The sequence below is a fragment of the Ooceraea biroi genome, chromosome 8 (genome assembly GCF_003672135.1).
Source record: "Ooceraea biroi isolate clonal line C1 chromosome 8, Obir_v5.4, whole genome shotgun sequence".
Lineage (NCBI taxonomy): Eukaryota > Metazoa > Arthropoda > Insecta > Hymenoptera > Formicidae > Ooceraea > Ooceraea biroi.
The window spans coordinates 15,370,188-15,391,383 of NC_039513.1; the positions used below are offsets into that span (position 1 = coordinate 15,370,188).

Below are 21,196 nucleotides of genomic sequence, written 5' to 3' on the forward strand. Positions count from 1 at the left end.
ACTTTAACATTTATATTATATCAAACAATTTCTGAAACCATATATGAACGCTCACTAAAAGGAGAAAAAAAGCTGCGTCAAAGGGAAAGCGAGAGTTGGAGATTTGAAATGGTTTGAGGTTCGATGATAGCAGAAACGACAGATTTAAGCTCTTCTGCAAGCCTCTCGAAATTTGTGATTCCAAGCGACTGTTCGAAAATTGCTGAGCCGGTGATATCAAGAAGCTCTTACGATTCTAAAAGCTACGAGACGCAGCGAGGGACATGAAAGAAAGTTTTTATTTCTCAGAGTCTCAATGATAATACAAAGTGATGACTAGCTGTGACAACTTTCGCGACAGCTCGCAAACATGAAAGATTTTAATATATAATATACAAGGTGAGGCACCTAAAACAGGCCACTTGAATATCTCGGCTGTTATTGGTGATAGAAAAAAATGTGTCAGATCAAACTTGCATGGTTTCGAGGGACACATAATTTGTTCTAAATAGTTTTTTATTAGGTGGACGCGTAGAGGTCATATGAAGGTCAACTTCGTTTTTTTAAATGGTATGATATGTTTTTTTACATACCATCTAGTAGAGCGTTTGAAGATGCGCACATTGATCTACGGGTCAAAATCATTCAAGGTCACTGAAGGCCAACTGCAAGGGAAAATAATTTACTTTATATTGCCTAGAGTTCTCTGCTATTAAAAATACTGTAAACTTAGAAATGAAAAAGTTCTAGCCCTTAGAAATTTTTTCTTTTTCCGCGAAGTTCTGAATTGTTGTTATCATTATTTTTTATATTGCCTAGAGTTCTCTGCTATTGAAAATACCGTAAATTCAGAAATGAAAAAGTTCTAGCCGTTAGAAATTTTTTCTTTTCCGAGAAGTTCTGAGTTGATGATATCATTATTTTTTATATTGCCTAGAGTTCTCTGCTATTGAAAATACCGTAAATTCAGAAATGAAAAAGTTCTAGCCCTTAGAAATTTTAGCCTTTAGTAACCTTGAATGATTTTGACCCGTAGATCAATGTGCGCATCTTCAAACGCTCTACTAGATGGTACGTAAAAAAACATATCATACCATTTAAAAAAACGAAGTTGACCTTCATATGACCTCTACGCGTCCACCTAATAAAAAAGTATTTAGAACAAATTATGTGTCCCTCGAAACCATGCAAGTTTGGTCTGACACATTTTTTTTATCATCAATAACAGCCGAGATATTCAGGTGGCCTGTTTTAGGCTGTATATTAATATATAATATTTTAATGTACATATTATATCATATTTACGTGTTGTTATGAAATTATGATTCTATCAATATAAATAGTTGATTAATAGTTGACAAATCAAGTTGTGTTCTTGCCAAGTTGCTATTTTTTTACTTTAAAAGAAGAGAAAATCATATGTGTACGTGACAGGGGAGGAAATCAGCTAGTGAGAAAAATAAATGTGCGTAGAGGAAACGGTTTATTCTCATTTTAACTGCGCGATTTGTCTCGTCGTGCATACCACATGCACCAATGGAACTGTGCAGCACAGTTAAAGATTAATTACATGAAGCCGGGGGAAACTCCACCCCTCTTTATTTTCTGATTACGTTCCATGAATATTCATTTTCTTTCCCATTGAACACATTTGCATATGCTTACAGTGAAATGTTAATCAGCAAATGCGTTACAAGCTACACCCTATTCAATCTTTATCTGACACAAAGTCGATGTTTATCGTTAACTCTGTCCACAGTGTCCTGTTTACAGATTAAAAATAATTATGCACTATATATTATTCGTAACGATGCAGGTATGTATTTATATACTTTTTGTTATTGTAGATTACTAAATTATTTATAGAAAGAAAAAATAAAGAAAATTTCCTACCTCTCATTATATAATAATATATATTTATATGGTATGTGGTATAGTTTACACCTCCCCTTCCCTTCCCCCATAGACATATTAATCGAAACTTGTTTTCCGTATTGTAATCAAATGTATTAGATGCAAAAATCATTCTTTGTATATTTCTATGTTATAAGAAGTTTATTATAAAAAGCTTTCCTCCAAAAATAAATTATTTTCCATCACGATTGTACTCGCCATTTATCGCGCGTAATCCTGTGATATATAACGCGCGTCTCGCATTCGTGCTTTATATTGTTCGTATTGTGATAATGCTTCTCTTTTCTATCTTTACAAACAGTTTCAAGACAAATGGCTTTCCGATAAAACGTCCGCTATAGAGAACACGGCTATCACCGCAACAATTAATTTATTCGAACCAGACGAGCACGCGGTGATCGGTCTTAAAGCGCTACGGACACAAATATCCATTAACCCTTATGTGAGTGACGAAATAAATCTTAATTGGTGTGATGAAGGTACTCGAATACCTTCGGACATTTTGTAAGAAAATTGATATCCTGCGAATTACGTTCCCCATTGAGTCAATCTGTCCAAAGATAACGCTAAAATAATCGCTAGTTTAAGAGTTCTAATGCGAGTAGAGAACAGACAAGTTACCCGGGTACCCCGTCACTCACATAACGGTTAATCAGCATTATGCGTGCGGTCGTATTTCTCATTTGAAGTAGATAATTTTTTTATTGCGACATTTACCACTTGTTCGCAATCCGCGTTCTATAATTAAAGGCGAATCGAATATCTCGATTTGCGTACGTCGATTACTCCAATATTTCGATGCATTCGCCAAGATATTACAGGTCACTAATGCGTGGATGCGAATATGACCGTTGGCTGTATCGGTATTCTCCGTTCGCGTGTGCACACTTGGAAACCGATACTCTGTATCGACGACCCGCTGCCAAGCCGCTATAAATTCGCGTTCGACTGCACGTATGTATGAAAATGGATACGTTTGGAGTCAAGTACGCACATGCGGATGTCTACCTATGTGCATCTACCTTATTTGCACGAGGTTTCGGGTATCGTGACCATCCATCTGCAAGTGCGCTGGAGATATTCTCTACAGGCTCCACCGATGCGTCAATTACGCAGAATACTGATTATAATCAGTGCAATATTTGCAGAAAATCAATTGAGAAGCTGTATGCGTAATTAAGGATCAAAGTAGTTCAAAGTAGTTACTGCGTGCGCACGCATTAGCACATTAATTAAAACTATATCGGCATTATCTCAATGATTATCGATTCAGTAAAGTAGTTTTCATTTCGTACGCTTCTCCGAAAGTTACGAAGTTAAAGCCAAAGAATATGCCTGGAACTGCGAAGGAAGACAAACGAAAGAAGGATTTATAAGACAGTGGAAAGCTCAATTTTTCAGCTCAAACTATAGGAAGGGAATCTTATCGGCACTTGCTTTTAATTAATTTCGATAAAGGAAATTGTGACATATAAATATGATGTTGAATATTAAATTTAAATTGTACATTAGATTGTTTTTGTATTATTACTTCTCATAATTGTCGTTTAAAACGTTTCTCTACCTTGGTCTTCGTTATTAATTACCTGTTTAACTATTTAATTTTGAGTTGTTGATTAAGACAGTCGCAAAATGCGGAGATTTACATTAAGATGCAGCAGCGAATATATTAACCTGCGGTTTGAAAGTGTACGTACTTAGCTAGCATAATAGCCACGCGTTGGCATCTGCAGAGAGAGAGAGAGAGAGAGGGTCTTATTACTGCCCACAATCCTTTGGCGAACTGTATAGACCAACCAAGCCGAGCTGTATCAGGTGCTTCTGCTGCGTAATAATAGGAAACCAACGGAAAGTGTAACAGGAAGGCAGATGGCAAGGCAAACTATATGTAACTTCGTCTTATCGATTGATTATCAATGTACTAGGCAGACACAAGTTTCCACTTTATTCGCACGTGTACCTATCTGTAGTTACGATATATTTAACATATAAATCACACCAATCGCAACATGTGCCCGCACGCTTGGGGAGAGCTATTTAGGGCTGAAGCGGAGGCAAGTGATACCATCTTCCCGTGAACTTACGATGTAAACCATGTTTCCGCACAATATCCATTTTATCCGACTATGGTATTATAAATTATCGTAATTTATAAATTCGTTAACTCGAATGTTTATACGTTTGGATATTTATCATTTATCATTTATCATTTACCGCTCGGTTTACCGTGAGTGATTTTTGGAAGGTATTATATTTTGCATGTGCGATTGGAATCTGGCGGATGAACGGAGGAGCATTTCTGCAACGCGTTTTCAATTACTAATTATTATAAAATTATGCGAGATTCGCTAATAACTCAAACGTTCCATGCGGTATCCCTAGTATCTGCATCATCGACCGCGCATAATTATAGCGGCTTAATTAATTCGACGATTATTAATTGTGGCGAAACGTTGCTCAAGTGCGATGATGCGCGAATAGCCTGTGGAATTGTTTTGCGTCTTTCGCAAGAACCAACATTTTTACATTTCAAATTTCATCTGTCGGTTACGACATTCTCTTCCGAAAAGTTTTACGAGACTTGACATGGCAACGGGCCAATCACAGAATTTGGACCAGAACGAACTTTATACGCTCGATCGCTCAAGTAAATGTACCCGGCTATTGAACTGATATAATACAATTTATCACGGATTCGTGACTAGCATCAGTTTGCGGTATATTTTACAATTGATTGTCTCTTTAAAAAGAAGGTTAATGGCTGGGAAGCCTTTTTGACATCTTTCAATTGGAAATGCAATATTTCGACGTGACTAGCAACAATCTCCGGTATATTTTACTATTGATCATCTCTATAAAACAAAACATGCTGGAGGAAGAAAGTTATCGATTTTTGCAATTGAAAATGTGCAGTGCTGACACGTTTATAAAAATATTTGTCTTTCATATGAAAATCTCCAATTTACAATATGTCAGGAATAATTTTGTTAAACTATTCCTATCATTATTTGAAACATCTGATTTGGAGAGAATTTTCAAAATTCTCTATGGACAGTCTGATTTATTTGTAAAAAAAGAAGAATACAAAGAAAAATTCGCGACGAGAAAACATTTGTCGCAAACAACCAACGGATTTCGTTTTCACCTGGCAGACTCTCTAATGGGGTGCTCTTTTTAACGGGTGAAAGAACGAGCGCATTTCCCCGCGCGAGGCTTGTATTGACGAAGGTCGAGCTCACGTGATCCTCTACATGTTTAATAAGGGTGCACTACACCAACGCATTACGCCGGTGCTTTGAGGGGTGCTTTTCGCAGCGCGAATCTTGTACACCTTCGCACGGCAAAAGGGGATCCAATTAACGCGCACGCATTAAGATAAACTACGCTCGGAGAGGCGTGCGTACGCGTGTAGTAACAAGACACAGGATAAAAGATTGTAAAATTCACCCTACATTGCGTGTCGGGAAACGCGCGTGAAGAGGAAGACAGTTACATTTTCGTAAATTATGCAGCGTAACGCTGAAAGATTGAGCATTTCACCCAGCTCATTTGAAATATCCTCGCGGTATGCGACATGTAAATTTGATGCGCGGAACATTGCCCGAAATAGCGCGCACCGTTCTGTCTCGCTGCATGTGTTACCACCCTTATTTCTGCGGCTTTCGCAAACGACAGGTCGGTCGATACGAAATTTTAATGACATCTCATACGCGCTCTCATGCGCTGTTTTTAACCTTTGGACCAAAGTATCGGCCGGGATATTTTAGTTTCCGATCTACGTAGCGAGCCACCGCGTAAAATATACTGTAAAACCGTATACTGCAAAACCGCGCGCCGTCACGTGGTTTTTTTAATTCGTACTTCATGTCGACGAGAGAACGTCACTGTCGGGAACAGCGCGATCGAACAATATACAACGACGAAATTGTGGGAACTTCGAGCACCGCTAGATCTCAATTAGACCGGCCGGCAAAAAGAAATATCCGCCACCGTGATTGCGAGAACCTGTCGCGCCGGGAGGACTCGGTGCCCTGAATCTGAATGCCGGTCGCGACACTGCGGTTTACGTAACCGGAAACGCGGGGTCTGTTCGCGTATAATTTTCGGTCGTGTCATCTGGTGCGAATACCGACGTGAATCGTAGCTTCCGTCCTGAAAGAGGAGGCGAGCGAGCAAAGCTACCGGGCTAATCCGCCCCGTCTGCCTAATTGCACAGAGCTTGTTTACGCTCGCTGACTCGCCCCCTTCCTCCCCAACTTGGCCGTTACGATTGCAACTTCCTGCTCAGTTTCTGACGTTTATTGCAACGGTTTCCGATGCGGGATGAAAAAGCGCATGATGCGGAAGCGTCCTTGGCTGGGCGCACGCGCGCGCGCGTGCAGTGCTGCGTGGGTCAGCATCACGTACGCTTATGCTTGACGTATACTACTTGACGTGTATTGAGCAAGACGCCGTCCTGTATAGTACAGCGTTTGCTGCTAAGTATCACGAGCACGTTGAAAAATGCATAAAAGTTTATGCGCCATATAAATGCTGAAGATTTTGCATATCTATGCCTTGCGTCCTACGGACGTGGATGCGCAGTACGTACAGTACTTCCGGTTCAAGTCAATACTCTGCAGAGTTATTTCCGAAAGATGCATTTAAATGATACGTGCAGCGGGGAGAGATAAAACTGTACACCAGAAAATTGTTTTCCGCCAAAAAAGAAAGATGTTATTGTATTAAAGAGAGTTGCCTTTACATTGAATCGATCAAGTAGAAGAAATGTTCAGGAAAAATGTTGCGAAGAGAATTTTGAAAGTGTGTAGCTATATTTTTCCGGAGTCAATATTTTGTAGAATTTTACGGATAAAAGCATAATATTTAATTCATTATACGACTCGTATAACGTGGAATAAATGCTTTATTTCACGAGCGAGAAATAACGAATTAAATGGTCGACTAGCGATGGAAACAACAACGAGTGTGTCGTCGTTGAAAAAATTTCATAATAATGAGACACCATCGACAGTGATGATTAATCAATCAGCGATATTCCAATAACCAGCCAAGCAAATGAGATGCTCGACTGATTTTATATTGGAGCGGAACGCAGCTGCCGGCTAATCTGATCCAATCGCTATAAATTTAACTGAAATCTACAAGGATCAAGCTCTGTTTGCGGGAGATCAAAGCGACAGACGCGACGACAAATGATCCAATCCACGCGCAATGCAATCAAAGCAACAGGAACATTATAGTGCGCTTGCCCGGATGTTGCGGGAGGTAAAGGGAGGTAAGTTGCGCAGCGTAAAAGGTCATGAATGTCACGCAGTGAATAGAAAATGGCTGCATAACAATATACGTCAGACTGGTAAGGCAATATGCACCGTGTAGGCGAACAGACCACCGTAAGTGCACGTGAAGCAGCGTTGCTCCTCTTTGCTCCAAGCCGCAGTAAAGATATATATTAACATGCGTTAGAGAGTTTATGCGTTTAAGCTTAAAAAGCTGTACAAACATCTGCATAGGTCAGATACGTTGAAGTATTATTAAACTGCTCTGATTGTTTATTTCTGAACGTCTGTCTATTGGTGTATATTATTGGATCAGTCAAAAAGTTCGGTTCAATTTTTGCGTCAAATTTTTATTTGTCGTGCTCAGTAGAAACCAATTATTCATCGACCAAATTGATCGACGTTCATCGACATCACTATCGTTGTGCACGATTAGACATTATTGTCTATGGTATAAATGCTATCGATATTGTTACATGTATGCGGCATCAGCTATTGAAAATCGAACCGAACTTTCTGACTGATCCAATGCTTCGTAGCGCGTTTGTACCGAGAAATTATAGCGAGAGTTAGGAAAGTGGCAGGATTAAAATTGTTAACTAGGTAATCGTACGTGTGTTTCCATGTAGTTGTAGATTATTAGATTAATTATTTTCCACCGTTAAAATTTTATTATCAGAATGATGTATGTAAGTTGTATCAGTTGTGTAACTGATTGATGTTAATGATCGTTTTATAAAGACTCCAATAATTAATTCATATTTTGGTATGCACAACACAGGATATATCGTTGTAAACCGCTTGCTTGATGCACATATTGTCTTGGGATTTTCGTGAAGTTTACGTAGATCCCTGAGAGAGTTGTACAATGCTCCTGAAACCTTAACGTATACGCGTACGTGATCGTATTACGAACTTGCCGTTAGAGCGCTATTACTGTAATTGTTTGTATCGTTATCCCCGTTATCATCATCGTTATTGCGAAAGTCTCGTGATACAGCAATCACACGCGCTCTAGTGAAGCTATTTACAAAGTTCTTCCAAATTAATAAAGAAAGCTAACTAGATTAAAAATTGCATTGAATATGGACGGGGGCAAAAAGTTTTGAGTTAACGCGAACAGTGCGCTGGCGTCAGTATAAATGTCAGTGCATAGGCAGATAGTGGTGGCTCGCAGTAAAAATACACGAGACTCGTGCAAGCGAAGGACTGGCAAATGGGTAAGACTGCCCTTAGTACATTCACGTAGCCTCACGTAACCTCGCAACCGGAAGTCGCAAGGCAAAGATCGTAAAAAGAAAACATCGATGTTTGTGAATCGATGTAATAATAAATTAATGTCATGTATCGTGATAGTTATATATAAAATTACATTTTGTCATGTTTTTCATAAAATGAAAATGTCATAAAGTCACGTTTGCTTGGCCGGAATAGAAAATTAAATATGAAAACAATTTTTATTCTCTCTACTTTTATAACTGCAAAAGTATACCAAGCTACGTAAATAAGAAATTATACAAGAGAAAGAGATCTTATTTTAAAATATTTAAAAATATTAAATCACAAAGGAAATTACTCATACGTCATGCACTTCCTCTACACACTTTCGTAATCACTCACTACGAGCGTAATTGCACCCCTTTAGTTCACTTGGTCCTATTGAAGGTCCGACGATTGACGCGATTAGCCTGACGCACTTACGTGAAGGCACCGTTACGTTAACGCGAATGCCTCTCAACGTCATTAACCGAACACTACGTCAGGAGACAGGAGAGAACGCGCTGTCGAGACCACGTCATCGAGGGTGATCATTTATAGCATGCACGTCTTTTTTGAGATATCGGCAGGCAGGGGCAGGGTCAGAGGCAGGGATAGGCAGGGGCAGGCAGGGGACAGGTAGACGGGTAGGTTACTCTCGTATCAGCCACCCCGCAAGTAAGCAGGAGCAGGCGAGCTGGCACCGGCAGGCCAGCAGGCAGGCGGAGAGTAAGAAAGACAGAGAGAGACGAGGCGAGTCGGCGCGACCGGAAGAGAGATGGTAGACGCGCGGCGCCTGCGTGCCTGATTCTTGAGAGCGAGCCCTCAACCGAAATCCAGGATCCCAGTCGCGAGCGCGCCGCCGGTACAAGCCATTCGCAGGAGGCGAGCACGACGGTCGCCGACCTGGACCACCCGGCGGCGAGGGGCGCACTCCACCCACTCTCTCTCTCTCTTTCTCGTGAGCCGCGACACGTTACTCGGCGAACCAACAAGTCAGCATCCACGAGGTCCGACCGACACCGGCCGGTGTTCGGTTGTTCGGTCGCAGCACGCTTCTCGATCGCCGTCTAGATCCTCTCTGGATCTTGCCTGGATCCTCCTCGGTGTATATCCACAGTTGCCTCGATCACAATTGCCTCGCTGGATCCTGCGTACATGAGCTTCGCACAGGGACGACCGTGCCAGGTGAAATTTCTGCTGATCGATTGGCGATTGTTCGGCGATTTTTGTAATAAAGGGAAGATCGTAGAGTTTGGTGATCAAGAAAGAGGGGTTGGAGAGCGTTTGCTGTCTGGGGGGTGTGCTTTCAGCGCGACGTCCGTTATCGAGAAGAACGAGATCCGGTCGATGATTGGGGGTGACTTCCGCCACGATCAAAGTGATGTTGATGCCGTCTAGAGTGTTTTTAGTGGATCACGATCAGCGATGAGGAGAAAGAATGTTGGCGAGTGATTGGTCTTCGACGGATCTTCAATCTTACGAAGAAAGAATCGGAAATTTAAGCGATAGATCGAGCGCTGAGTGGATCCGGATCGGTGGAACGGGACGGTGTCGAGAGAGAGGACAGTCGGGCAGTGGCCGGATGTCAATGAACTCGCGTACTCGTGAACGGAGCACGTCGGGAAGATTAAATGTAATATAAAGATCGAAGGCACGAATGAAGGATCCGAACTACTCTCCAGTGAATCGATGTGATGAAATCAATGTGTTTCTCCAAGAAAAAAGAGGAGTGTTCGTCAATCGCAAATTGACTTTGAAGAGAAGCGGAAGAGATGGACAAACAGGTTTCTATGCGACTTAAAACGTATTAATCGAGGAGGGAACGATCGAAGAAAGGAATATCGTGAGAAGAATTATGCGATTTATGTGCGGCGTGTTGATAAATGAGATGAAGGACCGATATTGCCTTGTTGTCTGAGCGGGGATTACATAAGCGATTGGAAAAGTTGGGAAGAACTTGGGAATCCATCAGGATCGAGGACTACGTGAGGCAGCAGGTGAGATCTATTAATAGAAACAATTTGCAGAGCTTAGCACTGTTGAATAAAATGATAAATAAATTAATCGTGTGTGATAGAATTAATCTTCTTTACTTTGCGTTATAGTCTCACAAATCAATAATGGATAATGAAATTATGTAATGGACAATTTTGATGTTTCACTTTATTTGTCGTCGCTATTATATAATTTTATATCAAACAAAAGCATTATAAATTTGTTATCTCTTATTAATTTGTAAATAAAATTCTGTTTTCAAAGAATAAATCGAATTTTCTATCTCTTTCTTTTATAATCTTGGCAGAAATGCGGTACATATTTCTGTATTTATTAATGTTATGTTTTTGCCCGAAGGGGTTGGACGCATCGAACGAGGGAGAACATTTCGCCTCATTATTCGTCCTGGTCATCGCATTGCCCGGACGGCGACCACGCTAATAAGGACTTTCGGCATCATATCGTTGCCACCGCGACGTGAATTAATTTGCAGCAGCATACGCATACTGGTGAGCCCGTTGTTTCGCTGTTATTATTTTCGCTGCGCGACGGTTATTTCATGAAAATTAGCTATCGCTCGCTCGAGCGTGCTGTACTTCTTAATTCCATAAACGAACACAGTTTCATTCTGTGAAATGATATCGCTCACCATTTACCGTTATTGTCGCAAAGCTTCACGTAATTTCATTCATTTAATTTGACGGAAGAAGAATGACGAGACGCGCTAAATAATTACGCGCGCGTCACCCGTCTGGCCGATGATCGATATCACATTGAAAATGAGAGACGTGCGGAAATGCGAGATTTCTTACGGCCGTTTTACGGTCAAAGGTGAACAGTTTCCGATACAAATATATGTACCGTTTTATTCTGGTCACACGGCGAGGTATATGCACGCCTCATTTGCGTCCGATATCTTCACTCTATTGGTACTTGCCGCCTACTATCGTAAGCAGATATCACCATGAGCGCTGAGCGCGATTCCTGTAGAAAAGCGTACAAACATGTACAAACATTTTCTACAGATTGCGATAAAATTTAACGAGCGAGCGTTGGAGCTTGATAAACATTTCATACGGCACAGGACCTGTTTATCTTCCAGCAAATCACACGTATTGCGGCATCAGTACCTACTGATCTATTTTTATCTTGCTGTGCAGTAATTAACGCGATCGCACTAATTACATTTCGACGTTAAAATCAGCCGGTTGACGACGTCGCAGGATTAACGTGTAGACGCACAAACAGCGTGTCCGCTCGCGTACGGCCTTACGTCACTCCGCACGCTTGCACAGGGGATGAAGTGCCTGTATTACGTGGTTGTTAATCGCGAACCAATTAGCAGCGACAAAAGTACTTTGTCGCGCTTCCGTGCAGACGGGCGTGGGTGGCAGAAGAAGCAGTGTAACAACCGGAAATAGAACATGGGCTGCTATCCCGTGCGGCAATCGTGGGTGTCTTTTTATTTCCTTTCCCGGATCAACAATTATTCGCGTCGCCTAATTGATACATGTCGACCGCTGTGATATCGGCGTTCTCGTTCTCTTTTCGAGGATGTTATTCGACCGAGATTCGAAGTACATGAGCGGACTTCTTGCGGATTAGTTTTAGATGTCGATTAGGATGCATGGGATTAGGTGGCCTCGGTTGATCATCATTTTCCCATATTCTGCATGGCGTGACAGCGCGAGCTGCGTATCACATAAATAATTCATCCGCTGTGTACGCCATACAGCTGCATCTTTCGTGATTTATATTTCTCTGGACGAGGACGCGACGCGCTCGAAATGTACATTAAACGTTTTTCCAAATTCAGGTAATGTCAGCGTGACAGGAAAAGAATACGCTGCAATCTGTGATACCATGGTCTTAGCGGATGGATCCATTATCGGATGGATGTACGTTGATGTAACTGCGAACAGTGATGTGAATGTTCGCCGGAAAGATTAATGTCGGGCTGACGAGCTAAAGAAAAACCATTTTTCCAGAGACATTAGTACGCGCTGGAAAAATGTCACTCCGATGTCATCGTCACTCGCACAATGCGGCTTGTTGTATGCAACGTGTAATTTTTAATACCAACAGCTGCCGGCGGAAAGGCAAAACGCTCCGCATGATAAAACAGTGCGTAACGCCTGTTAAATCGCCTAAGGAGTGAGAGTGATGTTAAATAATTTCAGCTTGGATAATCCGGCGTGGTTATATATACGCAGCGGAAAGAGATTTAAAGAAGAGCACGATGTACCGAACTTCCGAGATATTGAACATATCGCGAGGAATGTACGTACATCGTCGTTCTCTTTTGATCCTCGAAATTATCGTCTGGCTTTTTCTTATGTGCGAAACGTGTCGTGCGAATCGATGGAAAACGCTGGGAACAAGAATGTCCCAGCTCTTCATCAAAACGAAGAATCGCCTCACTTGGCCTGGTATGATAATAACATCCAGCGGTCCGCGCCGCCCATGCCTGAATATGTCTTTTGCACAATAGTCAGCCAAAATGATCGTATTGGTTGCTGAATGTTCTGAGAGAAATTTGGAAGACGGGAATTTGCTATGCGCAATCCTCAATTTATTCCCATGATCTCATTTAAGAGAATCAGGATTAAAGACGAATGAATGTGGCAATAATTCGACCGCTATTCATAGATAATTCATTGAATTAGAAGAACGTCGGGAGTAATGAATCAACTCTTGGAAAGAGCGCGAAGAAAGACATTACGATTTTATCCCCCTTTCTCTTTCTTTCTCTCTCTCTCTCTCTTTTTCTCTGCTGAATTTGAGCATGAATTCTATTTTCTTACGTATAAAAATTAAATTAATTGGAGTTGAATTAAATACGTTGCTAATTAGCGAAGAGAGAGAGAGAGAGAGAGAGAGAGAGAACGGCCGTTTCAATGAAATTAGTCGCAGAAATGCGAAATATCTGTATTCTGACGGTTTCCTCTTCGCAAACTTTCAAGAAATTCCAAGAAAGACAGCGAATGAAATTTCATATTGAAATTTTTCGCTAAGTTACGTTATTCAACGCTCTTCTTCTGAAGATCCGATCGCTCATTATTTATTCTTAACACGTGGGCGTGCAAATGCATTCTAAGTCCTGAATGTTCGGATATGGAAAAGTTTCGGTCATATCTATATTTCACTTGGAGAAAATATATTTGAATAGAGTGCGGGTTTGAAAGTTTAGATCAAGCGCATCGTTCAATGCACGACCGAATCCGTTCATGATGCCATGATGTTATGCAGCTCCTCGTAAAGAATATGATCAAACAAGATATACGTATCTTCGCGAGAACGCGTCGAGACGCGGCGAATGAAGGTTGAAGAATGCAAATTACTGCAGTTTATTGGCGAAAAAATTAGTTCGCCTTCCTCTTATTAATTTTAATAAAAGCGAATCTCCCATTCAAACAGCGAGAATGCTGATAACACGTTACTGTTTCATGATCATGAATAAATGAAGATAATCTGGAACATTGTCGAGAAATATTTGATGCGCTCTGTTGATACGAGTATGAAAATAGATTTACCAGAAGGAGAAGCTCGTGATCGCGAACAATCGGGTTTGAAAGGGATTGATAAAGAATTCAGTGGTGCCAAACGCGCCGGTACAGTCGTGTGTTCGATCTATCTCCCAGCTTTCATCAAAGCACTCCTTTTTCGGCTTTTCACAAGCTGAACCGGAGTGCGAACTGGATAATGATACCGTAACCAAGTCTACATCAGTTTATTTTCCCACGTGCTTGTTACATAATCCGCCGGATCTGTTCGTGATTTGCTTCATGTATCGCGTGCGGATATGTTGTGTGTGTGTGTGTGTGTGTGTGTGTGTGTGTTCTGGGGATTTCTTAGAGAGATAGAGTTTCTTTAGCACGCGCGCTGCATCCATCAAACGGATACATAGCTATCACTTCTGCAGAAAACGTACGGCACGTATATGATGTCTCTTATAATTTTTTTCTCACGCCTTGCAGTCTTTATTTCACTTTGTACATCAACGTGGCGCGGGAGAAACGAGGACGCAGTGAAAAATAAGTGCAACGCATTACGTTTCTCATCATCCTCCACTTCCGGATACATGTGTTTACAGGATGTGAAATATAACGAACGTCGGCGAATGTTCCTCCAGCGAAGACGGCCGCAAGCAAAACGGTTCCGCAGGGGCAAATGAGCGCGCGCGGTAGCGCGAAGAAACGCGGCGGGCGCAATCCAAGGGTGGTCGTCCGGGTGTCGCGATTCTACCGCGTTTACTTCTGATCCACTGCTTTTATTTCCGCTGCCCTTTTTTCGCGTCAGCACGCCTTACATTTAACGCGGTATCGCCGTCGAGTTTCGCTAAGCCGGTTAAAGCAGGCTTAACGCGGCCGCAATAACTTCGTCGATACTTTCCTGGCTCTCGATAGGGGATGACCTCACGATGCAACGGCGACGACGGCATCGGTCTTTAATACGGCGGGGTGGAACGTGAGACAAGTGGAACGGCTCGATGAATAGGCCGACGCGACGCCGAGGCGCGTCTTCTCCTCATGATAGTAGCTTTCTCGTTAAGAATTCCAGTGATTCCAGCGAGCTAAGATCCGGGAGACAACCCTCCGCATCCTTTTCTAATTTCTCCCTCGCCGCATGAAAATAAGGTGCTCTAAGAATATTACGAAGATCGCGCTTCTTTGTGCACTCGCGTCCTTGTGAACAAAACGGCAAATATCGACTTGCAGATCTTACGAAATGTCGTGATGTCGTTCGTATGCGATTATTAATGAAGACCAAAGTGAGTTTATTTCAGTAAATTCGTAAGTAATTTCATCAAGGTCCTTTGAATCCTTTGAATCGTTTGAAACCCCGTTGTTCGATCTGCATTTCTGTGTACTTTGTGTTTTGCAGTCTTTTGCATGATACAGTGTTAATGAACGCGATGTAAAAATATGCGTTCTAGCAGTAATTTATGATCGCAGTAAGATGAAGATTTTCTTGTCATGTTTACAACAAAGTAGTTCGTTGATAAAGCTGCAGCCGTGATCGTTCTTGCCGAGGGTTAATTACACCCCTGGGGTTAATTTAGGCTATTCCGGAGCTTAACGAGTTGGTGCCTCCGCCCGATAAAAACCACCTCATTTTTCCGAAGGCGATATGTCTTGTGCAAAACACGTAGTACGCATAACTTGGTTTAAAAAAGGTGGATAAATAATTACACATAAAAAATTCTTTGATATAAATGGAGCACCGATAATGTTAGTAGAGAATAAAAATTATTATCCTTCATAACTTCTCATAATATATGTCAGAATACCTGTATGTAGCCGGTACAATCCTGAATTTTCAATAAATTTGCTTCGAAGCAGCAGAGTTATCTCGAAGCCGAGATCGTCGCGCAATCACGCGCGGCATTTTGCACGTCGCGATTATGTCCCTTAACGTAACGTTTTTGTTCGCGTTTCCGCTCACGTTCGCGCAAAACTTACTTGTTTTCAACTCGACGGCACTCGCGGGAAGCCCGCAGTAATGCATATCGGGAGGGAAGCTATCGCGTCTCGAAGATAATTGTATCCTACGGAATATAATTACCGCCGGACGGATCGTAATAAAGTTTTCTATTACGTTCTCCTCCGTTTTCGAAGTCGGTCTTCCCAGGGAATTTCAGATGAAGGTATTACAATTTCCCTCTGTGCTCGTTGCCCGTTCCTCATCCAAAGTATGTCTACCGGCGTGTCAGACCCGTCATTCGGCCAGAGTGTGCCGTTTTATACGCACTTTCCGCTCGAGCGTGAGTATTCGTGAGGATTTAACATTTCGCAGTTGACGGCCCGGAAGCGCCGTTACACAACTACACGGGGATTCCTGCGCATTCCCGACATGTCTTTGTAATCCAGTCAAGCTTTCCCTAAACCGACTGCTCTTCCGGGTTGCTATCACTCTGACGAGTTCCGCGCGAACGCTTCCTTTCGCCTTCTCTCTCTCTTTCCTCTTTCCTCACCTGCTTATGCTTATATTCCATTTGTCAGCATATATTTGAATAAATTTGAATCACGACGTGCAGTCGAGAGCTACAACTGCAGCTGCAACTGCAACTGTTTTTCACATTGGATGGTTTTTGTTCGAGCGCTATTCGTGCGTGCGATCGCTCCGAAGTTGAAGAAATTAATGACTTCGCGCCTAACGAGCGCGATGGATAAGAACGATCAACGGATGAGACGCGTTCCTCCTCCTCCTCCTTCTTCCGGTTCTCTAGTTCATAAACATTTAATTGCACGCGCCGAGGCTTCGACGCCGATGAAAACCTTGACGTCACGCTCTGCGTACACCGCGATCTCAATTATTCCTGAACAGTTCGAATCAAAATCCGCCGCCCCCGATTATCATGTCCGGCCGACTCGCCCGCATGAACCGCAATACAATTTTCCTTTCTCCTCATGCATAATTTATAATTTATTGCGCTGGGTTAAATATTTAACTTGATTTATATTCGATGGAGCTCTAAATTACTTTTCGATATCGATTGAATGTGACTCGAATGCGATTCATTAATTGAATCGCTTTTCATCAGAAATTAATAGGCGCGTTTTAATGTAGTACACATGAAATTCCGTGGATCCGCCGCGCGTTCGAAACTTGAAGCGGCTATCGCAGTAATGGATCCAAAGCCGGATTTGCAATCTCGCCGGTTACATCCGTAGCGATGCCGGATGCGCGAATTTAATGAGTTGCAATCTTTCAGTCGCTCGGTGAAGATTTAATTCATCCTTCGTGGATCATCAATCAAAGCCATCCCCGCCCCGACGTCGTCGTTCGTTGATACATTAATACGCGTCCGTGTCAAAGTTCATAGGCCAGATAGAGTATCAAACTAGCACGATAACGATGCATTGTGCAGAAGATTACAAGGAAGACATTACGTCACTCGTTCGTGCACGTTTTCAGACACGAGCGAGGGATGGCGACTGTTATCTCGCACTTTTCCGATATTCATCCAGTTCCGTTCTCTATCGCCGTGCGATATTTAACTTATTTTGTCAGACGAAAACACGGAAGCGGTACGTGAGCCTGCAGGGCGAAGGGGCACTCAATTTAACATGTCCGGAGTAATGTCTGATTTACGTGCGATTGCTGGATCCATTTCCGGCGCAAGTAAGCTGCGTGAGAGATCGCGCAGTCTCGATTGCGAGACGTGACGTGCATAAATCGCGTCAATCGGCTCGCGTCGGACCGTATCATTAAAAAATAAAAATGCACGAATAAAAAATGCAGTGGGACCGTGCGTCCTGCACGGTCGGGCTCTCTAATAGCATTTGTTATTGCACGGCGATCGCAAATATTTGGTTGATCGGTTGTACGAGATAAATCCACCGACCGTACGTACAGCGCGGTGCCATTAACGCGCACCGTCGCCGCATGGCGAAAGTTTTATAAATGATGTGGCGGGCCGAGGCGAGAGCGTTGTAATTAATGACCGGCGAGGAATTAAATCCTCAAAAACCGAGTGAGGGTCCGTTCGTGCACGCACGTTGGGCGAGAAATCTCTGCCATCTTGGGAAACACTTGGCTCAATTACTTCCAATTATCGCTGATTTCCTGGAGTCACGAGGGTCACGAGGTCTTCTTCTCCTTTTTTCGTTCTTTTTCTCTCTCTCTTTCTTTCTCTTATTACGGATATACTTGGTGCAATCCGGGTCTCACTTCATAAAAGTCGGAATGCACGGCGGCGTGCTCGTATTTGTAGCGACAATAATGTTCAATCAGCGACCGTACGCGCGATTGATTGAATTGGATGCCTTCGGCTGGCATCAGATTGCATTGTGTTCGGTTACACGACACGCGATTTATATGTATGTATATATACATATATATATGAGATATATATAAATTGTATGTGAATATGTGTTACTTGAAAAAGTTGAAGTTGTAAAAAAACCCCCGTAATATATTACACATCAGTGGCGTGTACATTCGTTACTGGCCATCCATTTTCGTTTTAAGTCAGGTCACTATTAATTACCGGTCAGCTTTTAAGTCATCAGTCACTATTTATGCCGAGGAAGATCAATCGCATTTATGACTTTTATGACTTGTTGATATTTGCCCGTTTGTTTGCTACTATTTTGTCCGCGTCTTCTTGATTAACAGCCGTATCTTCGAGTTTCGTGAACGCACTAAATTGTTTGGTATCCTGCGCTCGTCGTTTGTTCATGAAAAATCGAGGATGTCTGACAAAGTGCAAAGAAAGAGCGCAAAGAAACACCGAGACGCACAGAGCTTTCCGTCTGTTACTAAATAAATCTCCTAAGCTAATTAAATTAAGCTCTTTATATTAGATATATTACAAACAACAATGCGTGAAACGCGGAAACTGCGCTGGTGCTTTCGCAGTTCCCATGGTCCGAGAAACTCTCGTTCCCTTTTGGGGAGCAGGAGAATATAATCCTGTTCTGTACAACATAATCTTTTAACGAAGTTGTGTGTTTCCCAGAGTACAATTCGTAAGTCGCTTTCATTGATAAGCACAAAATTTCAGATGAAAGCAACTTATTACGTATAAAGTACACAATCTTCCGGCTTTTGTTCAGGAATCGATTCTGCGAACTCTAATAAGATTCCAGGATATCAATTCCCGCTATAGAAAAAGAGGATCGGTTTTTAGTAAACACTAATTACCGCACATCTCACGTATAAATTACTCTTCCCTGTCGATAGTTTTTCACGTCGACAGAGGCTTGTTAGTTTATTGTAAATGCCGAGAATGCCCGGGCGCTTTGAGCAAGATGTTGTAATGCAAATACGGGGGTGGGTTAATGATCTAACGTAAAGATCGAGAAAGCAGACAACGCGCTTGCGTCGTCGAGATAAATTGAAGAGCATTAGGGAGACCCGGCTCCTTCTCTACTTTCTTTAATGATTTAACTCGTCGCGGCCCCTAATTGTGGCGTGCACGCCATTTAGGGCCGGCCTCGTCGCGTCGTTAAAGATAACGTCGCTTAAATTTACGATACTACACGCGAAAAATCTCACGCCGTTCACCGGGGAGATTTTCGGTTCTTATTGATGCAAGTTATCGTAGAGAATGATCTCGAAATCGAGATGAAGCAGAAAGATGCACAGCATAGATTACCTTTCCAGTTTTGTTTCAGATAATATTTGCACATTCCTTTAATTATAAAATTTTAATTTTTTTATTAGTTTGTGAACGTGCTTATGCACGCGTTTTCTTATATATTTACTTTCTATCTAAATATTTTTTCTGGTTAAACGAAAATATATCTAAAACTTGAGAACTCGTGACTTTTAACAAAAAATCTGAAAAAAGTGCAACAGGAAAGTCGGAAATTAAGTGAAAGAAACACGAAGGAACGAGCACTTTTGCAAATATATGCGTCGTTCCGCGTTGAAAGCTGGAAGCTGGATAAGTTCACTCTGAGGTACGGCGTAATATTTTGCAGCGAATTTTTTCATTAAATCCTGCGCAAGATTGTACTTTACCTTCTGCTGACACAACCGCGGATCGCTAATAAATTTTCCAGAATGCTGTGCGTGAAGAAGGTACGGCAAGAGGGCAGTATTTCGAAGAAAGTAGAGATCCACTCGTTCTTTCGCGAAGGGAAAGAACGCAACCGCGGAGCAATCCCGTGATAAAATTTTTCTGCTTACCCCGGTGACATCGACACGCGTAGCTTCATTGCCGTAAATCGACGAGGGCGGATCTGCCGATTCGCGTACGACTCGAGAGGAAGCCGCCAGTCGCGGAGGACCTCCCGCGAACCGGAAGCGATCGGCAATGGCTGAATGGAGACAATAATTTCCCGCGGCGGCGTTACCCCGCGCTACGTCATCTTCGAAATCGACGGTAAATTTTCTTAAAGCAAAGAACGGGAAACGGGAAGCCCGCCAGGAACGCCGCGAGGAGTTTTTCACGTTCGGTCGAGCGAGTGAGTCATTTTTCCGCTCGAAGAAAGGTACCGCAAAGAGTATCGGCTTCCCATGATTAATCCACTATCTCTGCTATTTGTTTTATCATCTTTTCGTTACCGTGTACTTTTCTCAATGCTACGTACATTGAATCTTATACATTTTTGAAAGTTTTTATTTCTGTCCACCCTCGGAAACCTGTTTCATCTGATTTTATTTTCCTCAAAGAGATTACATTTAAAATTACATGTATGAATGTGTAATGTACTGGAGACTACTGGAGAAATCGGTCTCGTAGCTAAAAGCGTAGAAAGAAGTTCTTTTAAAAACTTAAAAATGGATATGAATTCATTGTACGGTCCCGTAATGAAATTATCATGATGCATTTTGCATTTGCGTTTCCTTCCTTGCCCCTTCAGCCGCCCACCTGTAGTTTGCTTTACCTGCTTTTTAACAAGAGCAGAGCCACGGAACAATCCGTATGCCTTGTGATTTACTGTTTTTGCTTGTGAAATAAAAGAAGAGATTCGTAAAACGGGAACAAGGTGTCTGGGACCAAGCATCGTTCAAGCGACGCTCGCGTTTAATCATCAAAATTGAAACTTCTTAAGAGAGAGATGACTGTATACAGAAGAAGACTTTTACTCTACCTGTTCTCTGCCACACCTGGGACACGAGATATAAATCCCAAACTCGCGCGAGTTTGTCACCAACGACAGATCAATCTAATAGAATGTATGCTTTGTAAAAAAACATTGAAAAATGTGCAAAATTATCTTTACTCTATGTATGAATAATTTGCAGTTCGTGTGAGCAATGCATATTGGAATTTTCCTGACAATGGACAAAATTAATGATAGTTATGAAATAAA

General features: G+C 42.1%; 1 protein-coding gene across 2 annotated transcripts in view; it reads left to right on the plus strand.

Moving 5' to 3' along the window:
- Positions 1-9,146: 9,146 nt before the first annotated feature.
- The window catches only part of LOC105280247 (uncharacterized PE-PGRS family protein PE_PGRS20), a 43,852-nt gene continuing 31,802 nt past the window's right edge, over positions 9,147-21,196 (plus strand). The window contains exons 1-2 of one of the 2 annotated variants that reach the window (XM_011340599.3): positions 9,147-10,429; positions 10,785-10,936. The gene's annotated coding sequence lies outside the window, so the exon portion shown is untranslated. The remainder of the gene's footprint in view (positions 10,430-10,784; positions 10,937-21,196) is intronic. The other variant, XM_011340606.3, reaches the window with a different exon arrangement.